This window comes from Tupaia chinensis, unplaced genomic scaffold, assembly GCF_000334495.1.
Source record: "Tupaia chinensis unplaced genomic scaffold, TupChi_1.0 Scaffold138060_1, whole genome shotgun sequence".
NCBI lineage: Eukaryota > Metazoa > Chordata > Mammalia > Scandentia > Tupaiidae > Tupaia > Tupaia belangeri.
In genome coordinates, this window is record NW_006197961.1 from 1,281,263 (window position 1) to 1,285,948 (window position 4,686).

At 59.8% G+C, this 4,686-nt stretch overlaps 1 non-coding gene across 1 annotated transcript; it reads right to left on the reverse strand.

The window, feature by feature from the left end:
- Positions 1-127: 127 nt before the first annotated feature.
- Positions 128-189, reverse strand: MIR27A (microRNA mir-27a). Its single transcript, NR_129494.1, has one exon. It is a non-coding gene; the product is annotated as a microRNA mir-27a (primary transcript).
- Between the last annotated feature and the right edge of the window lie 4,497 nt (positions 190-4,686).

Sequence of the window (4,686 nt, forward strand, 5' to 3'; positions counted from 1 at the left end):
CCAGTCTGTACAGATCAACTGAGTTTCAGTTCAGTAGGCACGGGAGGCAGAGCCCGGGGTGCCCGGGGATGCGGCACCGGCGGGCAGCAGCAGGGAGAGGCAGTCGGAGGAGGTGGGGACCCGGGGGACGGAACTTAGCCACTGTGAACACGACTCGGTGTGGACCCTGCTCACAAGCAGCTAAGCCCTGCTCCTCAGGCCAGGTGTAGGCGGTGGGCTTCTCTGTCACCCCATCCCCGGCAGGGCAGTGTCCTCAGTGGCGCTGGTGGGCACTGGCGGTGGTGACCCCAGAGGCAGAGCTCAAGGTCGGTTGGAAATCCCTGGCAATGTGATTTGTGACAGGTAGCAAATCCCATCCCCAGGAACCCCAGCCGGCCATGGCATAGGGGTGGGGGGGCGACAGGTGGGGCCAGAGGCTGGTACCTAGAGTCGGGAGAGAGAAAACAAATGAGGTGTGAGATTCGGGGACACCTCCCCTCAAGTTCCCTGCCTGTGCCCTGCTTTATGTTTTTTTTTTTTTTTTTTTTTTTTTTAGTTTTGCTATAGAGCTTGTGCATGAGCCAGAAAGAGACAGACGCAAAGAGACAGAAAGCGAGAAATCACCCCCCCTCCTGGAGGGATGGCCACACCGCAATCCCTTTTCCATTCTCCACTCGGGATCTTGGGCACGCATGCACGCACACGTGTCATGCTTGATTTTCTTCTTTTTTTTAAATAATTATTTTATTTAACTTTATTTTAATCTGACGAGAGAGAGAGACAGAGAAGGAAAGTGAGAAAGCAAGCCATCAGGTCCAGGACTCGATCCATGATCGACCATGTGGGAGTGTCCATCACCTTAACCACCACCCCGCCTGGTCCAGGACTCGAACCACACAGCTGGCCATGTGAGATCCAATGCCTTAACCTCTATGCCACCTGCTGGCCCCCTTTCTGTTTTATTTTTAAGTTTATTCTTTCTTTCTTCTTTTTTTTTTTTTTTTCTGACAGATTTTTTGCTATAGAGCGTGTGTGTTCACCAGAGACACAGGGAGAGAGAAAGCGAGAAATCACCCCCAGGGGGGGATGGCCACGCCGCAATCCCTTCTCCTCCATTCTCCTCTCGGGATCTTGGGCACGCATACACATGTGCCTGGCACGATTTTCAACCCACTGGGTTTGGGACTCGAACTATGGTTAACCATGTGGGAGTCCAGCAGCTTACCCACGACGCCACCTTCTGGTCCCCTAAGTTTTTATTTCTTAGACAATACAAAGTACCCCTACGGGAGTCTTCACACCACGATCCACCCCCAGCCTCAGGCAGTCCTGAGCACACATGCTGACCATCCTCTGGAAGTCTCTGGATGCGAACCCAGACCCTTCCCATGTGGGTCAGCCCTGCAGAGCAGAGCATGGTGTTTTACCACTGCACCACCACCCAGCCCCACCATCCTGCTCCCCGCTGACTATAAGAATCAACAACTGCAGGGAGAGCCCCGCCAGCAGGCTGGACCCTGCCCCCCAGAGAGCTACCGATGCCCAGAGGACTCTTCCTAGAGCCAGTTTCCCGCGTTCACACCTCCCCACCCACCGAGCCCTGGGCAGGCCAAATGGGGCCACGGAGAGAGGAAGACGAGGGGGGACCGGCAGGCGGGAGAGGAAGTGATCTCACCCCAGCTGGCGCCACTTCCTAGAAGCCTGAAGGGCAGGAGGAAACCACCAGGCCTCCCCCCTGTGGCCCTGTCTCCTTGGTGGCCGGGCCTCAGCCCTCATCCCACCAGAGCGGATGCCAGGAGCATGCACCCCCACTGGCCCCGGGACACGCACATTTCCCCCGACTCCCCAGAGCTCAGGATCCAGCTCAAAGATTTAAGCTTCCCCAGCCAAACCGCTTGAGGTTCAAATCTCCTCCCTGCAGTTCCCTAAGTTCCTTCCAAGCCTCAGTTTTCTTCTCTGTGCAGTGGGTCCGAGAGAACTTCAGCGCCGAACGCCAGCACCCAGCATCAGGGCAGGCTGCAGATTCTGCCGGGCCTCGTGCAAACTGAAAACCCGAGCCCCTCGTTCTCAAATCGAGAATGTCAGGACATTAGGTCCCAAGTATTAAACCAAGCCCCAGGTCCTCGGACCTGCAACGGTCACACGCCCCCAGGAAGCCAGTCCGACGTGTCCAGTAACTGAAGACCCTTATGATAAGAGCCCAGCGGCTAGGCGATCCCAGTGCAGAAGCCAGTCTGCCCAGACTCGAACCCCCACCCTCTCCACTCCGCAGCTAGCTTCGTGGCTGGGTGACGCTGGGCAACTCCCTTAACCTCTCTGGGCCTCACTTTCCCCACCTCCAAAACAGGACAGTAAATATTTACTTTGAAAGTCATGGCGAGGAGGACCCCATGAGGGACCGAGACTCGAGACAGGGGCTAGCTGTCACTAGGTTCCAGACAGGACGATGGAGACAAGAACCCCCCCACAGTGGCAGGACCCCCGCTTCTGAGTCTAGTGGCACCTGATCCGGAGAGAGGCCCGTGGGAGAAGTCGCCCCCCCCATACACTGCGCACACCCACGCACACGCACACACTCACATCCACACGGGCCACCTTCCTTTTCCCCGTAGGGTCTGGGGGCCCCATCTGGGAGCAGATGAGACCCCGCAGGGCGACCAGCCTCCCTGGGCCGCCTCCGGAAGTGAGACAGCACATCTGTGTCCTAGGGACTAGAACGGGAAGGGCGGCCATTTGGCCAGACCCGTTTCCTGTGGGGTTTCCCCTGCACAGAGCCCAGGGCCACGGCCAAGGCGACTCCCCCTCCCTGCAGGCACAAAAGGTCCGGGGCTATGCATGGAAGGGGGTACCGCCCCCAGAGGCCCAGAAGCCTGGCGCCCTGGTGTGCCTCTGGGCTCACGGGGGACCCCCATTCCTGGCATGGGGTGAGGGAGAGGGTGGACTCTCAGACCAGGAGAAAAAGCTGCCCCCAGGCAGCTCCAGGACACCCGGGGCCAGCCAACGTCTGCGTGCCTGGGTATACTCCAGACAGCGTGTGTACATCCCAGACACACGCGTGCACGCGCACACACACGCACACACATGCACGTGTCTCGCAACGCCCCCCTCCACCCCCACGCTCCAAGAATGAATTAAGAACAGCTTCCGCCAGGGGCGCCCACCCCCCCCCCAACAAAAAAAACGCCCTGCCCGCCACCGCCACCGGCCCTCCCAGCCTGTCACTAACACTTTGCCTAATGGACCCAGACTCTCAGCAGAAGCTCCGAGGGCTGGGCCCGCCGCCAGCCGCCAACCTGGGCTGCCCGGCCAAGTGTCGGCTGACCACCGCCCCCCCTTACCCACCCCATCCCATCGCAGTGACAGTAACAGTAACCACGGTCCCCAACAGGGCGGCTCTCCGAAAGGCTGGTCAGGGAAAGTCAGGGCACTGGAGAGTGGGTGGGCCCCACTGCCCACCCGGGCTGATGGGGGGAGGCGGGGAGCTCAGGAAGGGGTGAGTAAGTGAGGGCTGAATCACTTGTTATAAATAGGGGAACCAGGGACGTCACATCCCAGCCCCCACCGCGGCCTGCCACTCCGTACGTACTCCGGCCCTCCTCTGACTTTAATCCCTGCCAAACCAATCACGAATCTCCCAGGGGACCCTAATATCCACACTCGGAGCCCTTCCCCGAGGGGGTACATACACCCCGCCGGCATGGTCACTTCGGCCTTCTCAGAAAGGCCCGTTTCCCAGCACCCACATGGCCCTTGGGGGGGCCTCTGGCCTCGAGGACAATCACCGGGTTCTTGGCCCTGTCCCTTCCTGCACACCCGAACAATCCCCAGGCCCGTGACTCGAGGTCCCTGGGTCCCCCAATCTTTCAGGATCTAGGTGGTCACAGTACGGATGGTGACACCAGAGCTCAGGCCGGGTGGGAGGAAGCCAAAGGACTTAAGCATCTCCGAACCGAGTCCCCTGGTCTCTGAGCCCCACGCCTGGTAATCCTGGACCACCCAGCCCCACTCTGCCCAGAGCCGCAGCTCGGTGGCCACACCCAGGGTGGCGCCAGCCCCAGCACCCTGGGGCAAGGCGCCACTGGTGACTCAGCCATGCCAACATGGCGGCGATGTTCTTCTCGGCCCAAGGATTCACACGTTCCTACCGCCGGGCTGTTGACAGCCTTCCGGGGTGCACGGCTCCGAAGCCCTGGCCTTCCCCAAAGACACCTCCATGTTTACCCACGACATCGGTAGCCAGTGCGCCCAACAGGGGTATGAAACTGAGGGCCTGGAGTGGAGAGGAGACGCACACGCTCGATTTCCCAATACGCCCCGCTTACAGATGGAGAAACTGAGGCCCGAAGAGACTCAGAGCTGAGCCCAAAGTCTCAAAAGATGCCAGGCCTGATCCTGCCGTGAAGCAACCCAAAGTGGAGGCGAAAGGGGCAAGGGGTTTTCTGGAGTCTACCTGAGGTTCCTGAGGGTGCAGACACCCCCCCATCGGCCTCCCAAGGGGAAGGTCAAACTGCAAAACGCCTTAAGCTCTGTGGAAGCGCCACCTGGACCCAGGACAGGCAGGTCGCCCCTACCCTGGAAATGCATATGAAGGGGCCTACATGGAACATCTGGTTTCCACTTGCATCAGACGGCAGGGGGCGGTGGTGGGAGGCACAGCACGGGGTCCCCAGAAGGACACCCCACCCCCCCGGGGGGGTACCCCATTTC